Source organism: Aptenodytes patagonicus, chromosome 8, assembly GCF_965638725.1.
Source record: "Aptenodytes patagonicus chromosome 8, bAptPat1.pri.cur, whole genome shotgun sequence".
Lineage (NCBI taxonomy): Eukaryota > Metazoa > Chordata > Aves > Sphenisciformes > Spheniscidae > Aptenodytes > Aptenodytes patagonicus.
This window is the reverse complement of record NC_134956.1, coordinates 4,800,920-4,814,040: the sequence shown is the minus strand read 5'-3', so window position 1 is coordinate 4,814,040 and position 13,121 is coordinate 4,800,920. Positions and strand designations below refer to the sequence as shown.

General features: G+C 34.2%; 1 protein-coding gene across 1 annotated transcript in view; it reads right to left on the bottom strand.

Moving 5' to 3' along the window:
- Positions 1-13,121, bottom strand: part of CENPP (centromere protein P) — a 159,670-nt gene that overhangs the window by 54,873 nt on the left and 91,676 nt on the right. The window lies entirely within an intron of this gene.

Below are 13,121 nucleotides of genomic sequence, written 5' to 3'. Positions count from 1 at the left end.
ATTCAATATTTGATTCCTTCCTTCCTTTTGACTTCGGCTAATACTTTGGCTAATATTTCTTTCTCTTTGTCAAACACCTTTAAGTTCCCAAACTACTGTTTTGAGAGACTAAAAAACCTAAATTATTAAAATGAATACTTTTATAGTCTATTGCTAAATAACTTCAGACTTTGCAACACTGCTGAGCAGTGCTTTCAGAAGCTTTACTAAGCATTTTGAATACACAGATTGACCCAAGGAAGTGATTTCCAGATAAACAAGCTGCTGTATGACACCATTTTATGCATTCTTATAATAAATTTAAGCAAAACACCATGTATTGTTGCAATTATTTTCATTCTAATAGAACACTTATCAAAACATTCAGACTTATAAGACCCACTAGAAAATCTCCACTGGATTTGCATGGGATAACACCGCTAAAATACAGATGACTAAAGATTTATTGCAACCATTAATATACTTTTTTCTCCAATATGCGCTTTTTCACTTTTGAAATATCATAAAAATTAATTTTACGCAAGTCATTTGTCTAAGATATTTCCTTTGGTCATTTAATACAATGAGTATCAAGCTTGCCTAAAAGTATGCTGTGGTAAGTTGTTCCTACAAGAAGCACTCAATAACATAACATGACGTAAAGTAAAGTTACGGTGTAAATATAATGCCACAGTAGTGAAACAGAGAGACTGAAGGAAAACCATTTTGGAATCAGAACACAACAGTAGCAGAGGCAGAAGACCAAGAATGAGAAAGAAGCCAAGGGATGAAGGGTATGCAACAAACGGATGCTTACTCACTTAAGAAATACACGGGCAATTAAACTTGGATAACATTTCCATATGTCAAATGTAAGCAGTTTAAGCCTGTTCACTCTTCAAAATTACCAACTACATTGGAAGCGAAATGGGCTTTATTATTAAAAAAAAAAAAATCCCACTACTTCTTAACAGTGAGCCTCAAAGGATTTTATAAACAATGTAAATGGGATTATCACCATTTTGCAGCTTGTGACAGTAAAACATAGACAAGTGATCTGACCATTCTTGGTCAAGACAAATATGGGAACAAATTCAGAATCTTTGGCCACCAGTAGGATAAAAATATGCAAGGACAGCTCAACACAAAACCCCTACATTTACTGTTTAGTCTCTAAAATATATTTGAGCAAATAATTAATTTTTGCAGACTTACATTGGAAATTAATATACTTCAAGAAGGCAATTAGATTGAGAATGGAATATAGTTCTGCTAAAGTATTATCAGACTCAGAAGTCTTATAAAATAGTATGGACCAAACCATGTAATAGCCATTAGATATTCTCGTGGAACTGAAATAACTTGCTTGAACCTCAGTCATACTGGTCCTTTGAAAACCTCCTAAGTCTTACAGAAGTAGGCACCACTTGATATTTTAGTCTGACAAGAAGCTCAATTGAGGTATACTGGGAGAGCCTTCACGTTATTCCTAGATAGGTAGAATAACGACTGCCTGCAGAAAGTCACTGTATGCAAACGTGGTTTGAGGAAGAAAGCTGTTAAACCAATCAAGTAACAATTTTGACAAACAGTCGGATTTGGGTAGATGCATAGAAGTACTCTCATTTCTCCTGTTCTCCAGATGCAGATGTAGCTGCAATTTGTAGTCACAGATAAATTCAAGAGAGAACAAGCTGTAAGTTGCTAAGCCTGCAGAGATGTCCCATCACAGTTTTTTTAACCATTTCAGAGAGGAAACTACTTAGAGTAGGGCAAAAACCTGAATAAAATTTTTTTAGTAACCCAGCCAGAGACAAATGTAAGGTAAATATATCTGAATACAAGGATGTAATGTAAATGTTGAAACTACGAGAGGGTAAGATATTTTAAAGTAAGAGACCCAGAATAGCAAAGGTTAGGATTCAATAGCTGTAGCAATTCCAGAACCACCATGCTTTGTGGCATAAGAGGAATTTTGGGGCTCTAGACTCTCTGTTACATTTCTAAGTTCTGATTTGCATTGTTGGCTCATGCATCATACAAAAGAATCTGGACAAGACCTGCTAAATCCTTCAGGTAGGTCCCATTATAAATTCAAACATAACAGAAGACATCCTGTGGTTATCACCACATTAATAGAAAAGGTATTGATGCTAACATTTTTATTGAGTAGGATCTTTCTATTGGTTAAATGATGACAGAACTTTGAGGATCCACCTGAACTGTTGTTTTGTGCACAGGGACATACACTTCTGGTAAAATGAAAACTGCAAATATGCCCAACAAAGTAAGGTTGTTACCATGGAAGCCTGGGCAGCTTTCTGAATTTGAAGCAATGATTAGAGGTAATGTTTCCTCTAAGATAAGGTAAAAGATTTTTCTTTAAAAAAAAGAAAACCCTCAGAAAAATAAAGGCATCAAATGCCTCCCAAAGTGAGATTGTTATCATTAATTCCCATGTGTTGAGGCTGTTAGACCCCAAAAATGTAGAGCTCTCGGTACACACCCTTCTCCATTTTCCATTTCAATTTAATAAAGAATAGAGAGATCCCCTCATGCCAAAGCTACAAATAACTCAACTTTGCCTCAAAAAGGGAGTTTGAGGTGTGACCACTAGCTTTCTAGCGGCCCAAGACAAAGTAAATTTCACCCAATGAATTCTCTTTTATATAACACTATAGAGAGTGTTTGATACAATTTCTGAATTCGATTCTGAAACATGTATCATGCTTGCACCTATGCAAAAACCCTTTAGCGCTCAATAAGAAAAAAAATCAGAACTGGGAAGCATGATTTTATAATTTCTCTACCAACAATTTGGTTACTCTTTTACTGAAGGAAATCAATGAACTTTTAACATCTCTATCAAGTCACTACTTTATAAACAGATATATCACAGGAGCAAAATAAACAGTTTATCATTTCTGTTGTGCAGTAATAGAAATGTTAACTAGTTGAAACTCATGAGAAAACTTCTTCTAATTTAAGTACTATGTTTATATTCTAATGTATACAATTGTCAGAGAACACAAGAGTACAGGCAGTAAAATATCAGGAATATGAGAAAATACTACCACAATAATTATACACAATAATCCTGATGACTTTCTATATGAAGCAGTTTTCAGAAAACAAGCCTGCAGATTGTAAGTTTGTAGACCAATACAACATCTGGTGCTCTGGAATTTTGAAGCTTCCTAAAGTAAGCTTCAAAATCTCTACTCATTTGGAAGTGTAGGCACTTGAAAATGTAACCACAGGGACCTGCCTGTATCCTCTTTTGATTTACAGCCTGAAACAATCAACAAAGGGTCACTCCTGTTTAAATGCGGAAAGCAACAATGAACACGCAGTATCAACATGTGTTAAAACTTTCATACAACCACTCCTTGCTAGAGTTATCTATCAAGTTTTGGAAGACCAAAATTCAGGTCAAATCACTGAAAAAGGGGGTCAGAAATCATACTATGACCATCTTGTAGAGTGTCCCAACCACAGAGGTGAAGCTTACTTTGGAAAGAGTGCATGTTTTTAAAGAGACTTACTTTTAAAGCTGGTTTTGCATGCAGGAAGCATTTAAAGATTTAGAGGACCAGAAACATCAGTCAACCATGTAACCTACACTCATCTGGATGAAACCCTGCATAGCAGTCCTGCTGTCTTCTTGAAAAGTGAAAAAGGTATAAACATCTATCCAAAAAGACTAGTTCATAATAATATGTTTGACTTATTCAGTAGACATACATTCCTGTTTTCTAATGAACAAAAGAGAGAGATCCCTGCTGCTATTGCTTATTTAGTAACATTACCCTTCTATTATAGCTAGTTACCATCAAATCCCAAACTATTTCAAGGGGAAAGGCTTTAATTTTACTTCTCTTGGCACACTGAAAAACATTTTAAATGGGGAAAAAACAGCAGACGTGAAATAAGAGCTCTGATTTAATGATGTCAACAACTTCTGTACAGTTGCAAGGCCCAAAATATTGTGGAAAAATGTTGGAATGCTTTTTCCACCTCAAAGTAGTGAAGATGTCACTTACAAAACTCTAAAATGTATTAAACAGATCTCCTTTTCCACATTAAGGAATGACCATATGATCAAAATGAATTTAGCTTTTTATTTTCCTAATAAATTAACATATTACTCAAAAGTTTTATACAGATTCAGGCATCAAGCAGCTATACTCAAATGCTAGCAAGCATAATTTTAACAATTTTGTTACAACTGCTATGACAAAATTTAATGGAAATACATTGCTTTAATGTTCCCAATATCCAAGTTACAAAGTCTCATTACACATGTAATGTTCCTTGCTAACAGACACCCTGTTCCACATAAAAATTCCATCAGGACAGACCCATGAAGACTTAGCACTGTTTTTTCCTTTTCAACTTAAGAAGTGAATACAGAATATCAAACAGAACTTTTCATAAACATCTTCCATTATATATGATGCAAGATGAACAAGTTGCAACAGTTACTACGTCATTAAATTACCTTTGGGAAAACATTCATATACCATTGTGCATCCCTGAAAAGAACTTACATAGCCAAGTATTGCATAAAACCTTTTTGATCACACCATAAAACAATTCATGATAACTGAAATACTCCAGTTAGTAAAGCAAAACTAAACCAACAGATTTGCTAGCATTATGGTGTCAACTTTTTCACACAATAAATGTCCTTATCTAAACTGGATAATGTTTGACCAGTCTTAAAAGGAATGGCATAAAAAAAAAGCCAAAACTACCTCAGGGTGAATCTCAAAACCAAATGAAACAGCTGTCTTAAAAACACAGCTTTATTTTGCTTCAAGGAAACTAAAAGCAAAGGAACACCATAAACAACAATACCCTTTCTCTGTGGAACTATTTCTGGTCACTGTCAAAGACGGGACTGGCCTAGATGGGCTCTGATCTGATCCAGCACAGCTGTTCTTATGCTCTCATGTACTTTACACATAGCCCTGCCTAACCGCTGCTGAACACAATTCTGCACATTTCCATTAAGTACATACTGACTTTATCAGCCTGTGAACACAGATAATAAAGTTGCCCAATACACAATCTGGTCATTGCTCTGAAGTTTCTTGGAGCAATACACCACCGCCTCTTCTCTGCAGTCATGTCTATTAAAAATTCCCACCAATGAATCGAGTTTCCCAGGATACTACAAGATACAAACAAAGGGGAATCTCATTTGAACAGTGAGGTGGGCTAGAGAGCTGATGACAACTTTACATCTTGTCATTGCCCAGTAGCTGAGTACTATTATATGAGCCCACGCAGCTTACATGAATCATTCTATTTCAGTCACTCGCTAAAACTACAAGTAAAGTTTGATCTGTATTTCATACAGGTCTATCTTTCATTGATGCCTATACCTGGGAATCCCTGTCCTGGTGACTAGAAGTAGTCATTTTTACTTATTTTCACATTTTCATCTGGGAGTTCTAGTTCTATGGGTAACGAGGTTTACTTGGGGCATTGACTTCAAAGCTCTGTATTCAGAAATTGTAATTTTTTCAGCTTGGGGAAATGTGTACTACAACTAATTGGAAGACCATATTAATCTCAAGAAAAAGGAAAGATCTCTCTTCCCCAGATTGCAGCTTCCTTTATAAACATTTATTTCTTTTCTATGGCAGGATAAAAATATGCAAAACTATGCTGGGTATTGGGCGCAAGGCAGTTGGGGGAAATGCCTGAACATTGCTTATTTATCATAAGGTCCAATAACTGTTATGCTGGGCTCAAAAAACTACCTGGTGTTTGGGAGTTAAAGGCTTAGCTATTTGCTTTTCCCATAAAAGCCAGTGATGCTCTTGCCTAGTGCTTCAAATCCAGTCCTACAAGTTTGCCAGCTATTATGGACACAAACATTCTCTGTAGTCTCTACAAGTGAACAAATACTCAAGAGTTGAGTGAATTCCCCAAAACAATATTCTTCCAGTCTGCTTGAGTCATCCTGACTCCATTCATTAAATGGATTTTTTTCCAAGGATTTAAGAATTAAAGTAAATTAAAGCATTAACAGTTGCAATATTTAAAATGTTCATCATAAAAAAACATTTACCTTCTAATTTCTTCTTTAATAGTCTGTTATGTAAGGAATTTCCTACAGCCACTGAGTAAATGATTACTGTAGTTTGGTAGAATTTCCATTTCTTTTGTGTTTAATTCTTTATACAGAATACAGATCTCCACACAGTTATTGAATGCAAACTTTGGCATAATTCATAGCTTCTGATTTAGGCTGTTATTTATATTAACATAGCTTTGATAAACTGAGTTATTAAGACCAGCTAATAATGTACTGTTTTCTACAAAGTACTTTGAAGCAGTTCTGTTAATTCAGAGAAAAGAACTTTCATTCCAAGTGTGCAGCATTATGAGTATATATACAGAAAACTGTAGGTTTTGCATCCAGTATTACTAAAATAAATCTATGTTTCTCTGTGGGAACTTTTCATATGATAGCACTTCCTAGGGAAAAATATATAAAAGCTGACTTATTTTTTCCACAAGACAGATACTTTTCTCAAAGGAGTAATACTGAACACAGCTGTGGAAATATTAGATATTCAACAACACTATCAACCAAGGCAAGAATCTTCTAAGTGAATTATGTAATGGTATTTTTAAAGGATTAAAATTAGGAAAAAGGATTAAAATTGACTTCATTTTTTTCACAGCAATTTCTCCAAAATCCCGAAAGTTGGCTATGCCATTACATGAAGCCTCTGGCCTCATGCATTCTGTTCCTTAAAAAAACCTTCATAGTTAGGGAACGACTGCCCTCATGAATATTTCATGGTTCATATGCCCTTTTAAATGGCTGTTCTTTATAAATATTTACGGCTTGCTTTCATCTAATGCAAGATGGTTCTGAACTTCTTCAGTAAAGCTTATTCACTACCACTTTTCCAGGGAGAACTCTTTTTCCACTTTTTTTCCAGCACAGTTTGGCTCTCATAACAAAGAACTCAGGAAGCAAGACTTTTCCTCTTTCAATTAGACCAATTACTTTTTGGGCCTATATAAAACATTAAAATCTACTACACTTTCTTGTACATTTCCACAGCTGAACTATAAATGTTTCATGAAGCATTTCCTTTTGGTTTGAACCTGCCACTCACTCTTCTGTGTTAACCTAGTTTTTGCATTGGAAAAGGCAAAATAATTATTCTCTTTCTTTCTTGATGACATATGGGTTCAAATAGAGCTGTATTACCTATTCGGTATTTATTTTGAAGGCTATTTTGATAGCCTCTGGTAAAACCTTAAATGAAAGAAACATTGATTAATTCTCCACTTTAGTTGAATTAAATTTCTTTCCAATCTTCTGAGCAAAGAATAGCCCATGGCTTTATGTGAGGAGACATGCATCTTTTACATTAATTGGAAAACATATAGACATTATAACAACTATGAAACAGAAGTATAGTCACAGTATGAATTGTATGCTGACAAATTACCAAAGATGTAGTTTGCTTGTTTAACAAAATAAAAGCTATACATTGGTAAGTAAACTTACTTTCTAAAGTCAAAGCTACTTCATATTGCTGCGGGCAAGCCAAACAGAAATTATCCTTTGTGGAACATAAGCGTTCAAGAAAAAAAATAATAGCCTCTGCTTTACAAATTGTTCTACAAAAAAGATCTCATTTTCCATACCGCAAGTTAATATGCAATTATGACATATGTTTTCTTTCAATTTACATAAATATTTCCACTGAGTGGTAAAAGTAACTTCTATCATCTAGTGAATTTCTATCTATGATATAAAGCAGCGCAAAACCATCCAAGGAACCAAACATCTCAACTAATACATTCCTGTACTTCCAAACAAATACCTTTGAAAATAGTATATTAGGATATCTGTCAGACAATTCTAACTTCTCTGCTAGTTTCTACGTGGTCTTTTAGCTTAGTTTAGAAGTTTTTGTCTTCTGATTCTTTGATTTTTTTGTCAACTCTGCTATAATACCTACCACACCACATCGCTGCATGTGCAACGGCAAGTGAGACTGCGCTCACACCTAGATTCAACCAGCCATAGGCCCTCGCTGCCTACATCAAAGTTACCATGTTTGTTCAAGGCTGTAGCAGATTCAACTTTTTGAATACTGCATACCCACAGAGGGAATAATGCCAAGAATGTGTTGGTTACATTATACACACAAGTTTTATTTTTTAATACGTAAGCACAACTGGTACGAACCGCTGCAGAACCTCAACATATTTTCACTGGTGAAAAAATAGACTTAACAGCATAGTTATTAGATCTGTTACGCTATATCAAATATTGCTGGTTTTCCCTAATTTGTATTTAATGTCTATATTTTTTTCCTTTTCTTCTTATGCTTACTTGTGGTTTTCCCCTACAGGTGAAATGGGGAAAGAATGAATGATAAAAATCAGAAAAACACTTTATGATATATAAGTAATAAAAAAAAATAAAATTTGCTTTAAAGTGCCAACTTGGGAAAAAATACAGATTACATAATACTTATGATTTAATAATAGCATAATTACGAGAAAATAATACTAAAACCATAACAGCAGTGGATAACTACAAGTAAAGCAGACTTTTTCAGAAGTCTCCCAATGTATTTAGTGTTAGACCCAACCTTGCATGACAGAGTTACTGCTATTGTGTCGATGAGACACAAAGGAGACCCTCCTATAAAATTCCCAGGAACCAAACATGCATCTGAGAACACAGGCTAGGTTAATTAATATGGTAGGGAAATAAATTCTTTATTGAGATAATATCCTTCTTTTTATTAGTAATGTTTCTGAAAGCTTTCATTTCAACTATTCCGAAATAACAAATTCTGTCGTTCAAAACTTGCCAACAAATTTAGTTTGGAGATCTTCCTAGAAATATTGTTACTTTTTCCATCTACAAAACTGTATATGCTCAAAGTACATGCAAACATTTACGGACCCATGGTCTTCATTAGACATAGAAGTGCAAACTGTAGTCAATTACTATGTTATAAATGTGATATGTACTGCTTCCATTTCTAACAGTCTATCACGAACTAAGTCAAAGTCACCTTCTTTTGGATCTTTGAATTTCTAATGTAATATAAATTACTTCTGTTGATAAGTAGTTAGGAAAAAACATAATACCAAATTAAATTAAATTAAATAATCTTTGCAGTCTAACATACTTTGAATACTTTATTTCATTTTTTCTGGAATACAAAGGACTGGATGGTCATGTTTTTTTCTTAAAACTACCAACTCAATGGAAATTGATGACAGTTACCACTTTAAATGTTGCCTTTATGTTCTGAACAATATGAATCTAGCAAAAGGTTATGTATAAGAAAACTTATTAATTTACACTCCATATTATTCATACTGCTTGTTAAAACAAAGGGGAAAATAAAAAAAAAAAAAAAATCAGCATTTGCAGGTGATCAGTTGGGGTTTTTTTAATTGTTAAACTTTGGCTGAGTAAATGCTTGATACTCTATGAGGAAATGTTGTGCTCAGGCCAGCTTGTATTCTGAAACAGAAAATTTTCCTTCAGAACTTATTATCGGAGTGATTCAGTAGTTTGGCACCAGTTGCAGAGGTTTTCGTTTTAACTACTGTTTGATTTTCCATGAAAGAATGTCTGGTGTTTCCAATGCCTGTAAGGCAGATAATACCCATATTCCATAAAAATGCCATGTAACATAATCCAAACTTGTAAGTAGCATCAAAAGCAAGACTAACAATTGACATGTACAGAAACCAAAACTATTTCAAGACCTTCATTCATCAAGCAGGTTATTTTTCAGGCAGAGCAGTTTCTTGATCCAGTTAAGTGCACAAACTTTGTTACAGGACCAAGGCGATGAGCATCAAGGTGGGAATAAGCTAGCTGGGGACTTCTTAAATTGGCATTCTGACACAGAGATATTTTTTGTTATTCTGTAGCCTAAGGTAGAAGAAAGTTAACTTACTCTCCTAAGGCAACACAAACTATCTACAAGGGTGAAAAATAAGATCTGTCTCTTCACGTTACTATTTTGCCTGTCCAGTCATTCCCAATCACCACATTCTTGCATGCATAAAACACATAAGCCTGACAATCACATGGATGCATGTACATGCACACTTGACTTTATAGCTCTTTTTGTACATGATCTCTTAATACAGCAAGCTATGAATTGCTCTTCAATATTGATATGTTGCTAATAAATGCCAGGCACTAAAGACTTTGACTGCAAAATGAAACAGTATATTTTGTTGCAGTTTCTAAGTCAGCTGCCAAAAATATGCAAAAAAAGTATGCATGTATTAGCAAGTGGAAGTTAATTCATGCATGAAAATAAATAATAATGATCGTTTTATATATTTACATATAAATACTGAAGAATCAAGATGAACTACAGAAGCTGAAGAATATTTTTCTATACTCAGCTAGCTTAAATGGTGTAGTTCAACTTGGGAAGAGCCAAAACTTTGCTAAAACCAAAATATGTGACTGCACTCCACATGGACTGGTTGTGAGCATGAAAGGAATATGTCATGTTATTAAAATGTGATGGACAGTCTCCAAGACAGATTTGTGCAGTTGATGTTAGAATCATCACTTTATGTAAACCACATTTATAAACACTGCTAGAAAATGAAAAAGTACTTAGTTTGCCTTACAATAACAAACATATACAAGATCAGCTTAAGAAAGAGACTGCAATGTAAGCATTAGCCACATATGGCAGCATATGCTTGCTTGCTCAGACAAAGTAATACAAATATAGTCATTTTTCAATAAAGAAATCAAGACAGCATTTTATATCACTCATGATCATGTTAAATATAAAACACCATCCAATTTTTTTTTTTCATTTGCATATTTCACCATAGTGAAAGACAGTATTCTGAACCACAACATGCTGGATATACTCCTATCTATTAATCTCCTACAATTAATCTCCACTACTCATAAAAATTACATATCTATTTTAAGGCAAGATAGAATTCTAATTTTCAACCAATACTTTCATTGGTGGAAGTAGAAGTCACTGAAAAGGTCTGAGGAAACAGTTTGACCTTGTATAATCTTTTAGTTATTTAAACATGTCGTATTTCATAGGAAAATAAACATACATTTGCTTGCAAGGAAAATACCCTCAGACTACTTTCTATTTAAGAGTATGTCTCTTCATTAAGACCCCAACATCACGGATTAAACAATTGTGACAGACACATTTTTCTATCAGGCTATTTAAAAACAAAATCTCACTATTAATGAAACAGCAGAAGCAATAAGATACCATTTTTTCTTTTAATAGCATCTTCAACCACATCACCTCAAATCAATTGCTTTACAACATAGCCAAAAAAGCAGCATTTGATCCTACCTCAAAAGGCTGCAGCTACAGCCTGTGAATGGCTGCTACACATTCTACCTAAGTCTTACCATAAAAAATGAGGGGAACATTAACCCAAGCGCCTAGCATCAATTCATTCATTTGCATACTCCAAGTTTCATTCAGAATTCCACAGCTGCCCTACTGTGCTGGCTCATGTAATGACTTTGGGTCCAAAAATTAAAGTATACTGGAAACAGTGATCCTGGAGAAGAATTCTGCAATAGTAGTTAGTTTTTAGTAAATTGGAAATAAGCCGCAAGCATTTAAAAGAACAGGCTCATAAACTAGAGATTGAGAACCACTGGCCTATTTTAGTTTTTAGTATTGCTATCAACAGCTAACATCTAAAGTTCAGAAACTGGTAGTCAAGAGACCTGAAAAGGTGACTTCTGGGTATTGTATTTTATTTTAGAATCCAATTATGTTCACAATCAAAATACTAAATCTGTGTCTTGAGATATTAAACAGTTTCATTGCAAGAACAGCATGTCAATGTAAGCAATATTTATTTCTACCATATTGATACTACACGTTGTACAAAATATATGGGTAATCTATTGTAAGATAAGATGGTGACATTTTTTCCAGATACTACCACCCTACATGTCAGCTTCATTGTGTAGTATGACTATGACAAACTTTATATACACAGGAATGTGTTCCTACCACCAGAATCAACTAAAAAGAGAAACTAATAATTTAAAAAAGTATCTATCCAAAACTGAGATGTCGGCTAAACATCAGGAACAGGGAGCATTGCTGCAAAACTAGGATCAGCTGAAATTGCTGATTCAACACTTTACTATTGAAAGAAGTGGTGAAAAAGAAGAAACCAGTACATTTATATCACAACCCTCAGGCCCTGCTCTCTTCTATTAAAGAGCCAAGAAAGTGTTGGAGGTTTTTTTAAACAGCAATTTAATACGAATTTGCTCAAGTAAATGCATCCAAACCAAGCTATTCAAAACACAGGGGAGTGTTTGCTTAGGAAGCTTCTAAATGCAGGCAAGAGAATGCAGGTATATGCAATTTGATATTTCAGAAAAGCTTAAGATCATCCTTCAGATTTTTATGTGGGAATGTGATTGCTTTTGAAACTGTAATTTTATTCCTTGGGAAAAGTGATAGGGAGAATCTTTTTCATCATTCATCTATGCTACTGGAACACAGGCAAAAACAATGAAGCAGGTAACACAAGCCTTATCTTGTTTGATATGATAGCACTAAAGTTTTAAGTTTTGGCACAGTATCTTTTTCTTCCTTAAGAAAGTAACAGTAGACAAAATAACTAGTATGTGACTTAAGCCATCATTTTGTAAACAGCCCCACATTACATGTATATTAAAAAATATAAATAAAATTTCCAGGCTATTTTTCTGCAGCAAGACCAGACTCTTAACAGAGAAAGGAGCTAATTAAAGAAAGAGATTAAGTCAGATGTGCATGAAATTGGACAGATAAAAGTTATTGTAAATTTAAAGACACAAACTGTTACATTGAAACATTTGCTTTAGGTAAACTCAATTTGTCATACATTTCTGAGGTATACATAAACAGGCAGCCTACTCAAGGTAAACAAAGAATAACCCCATTTCTAAATATTGTGATGTGCATGTCAGTACAAACAATATAACTCAGTGCAAATTCTCAAAGACAGTTTTAAGCTCACAACTTCTATCCTTATCACAGAATATTGCAAATAGTCCCTATTTTAAATAAAAGATATGCTTAATTTCTCATACACAAGAGAAATAA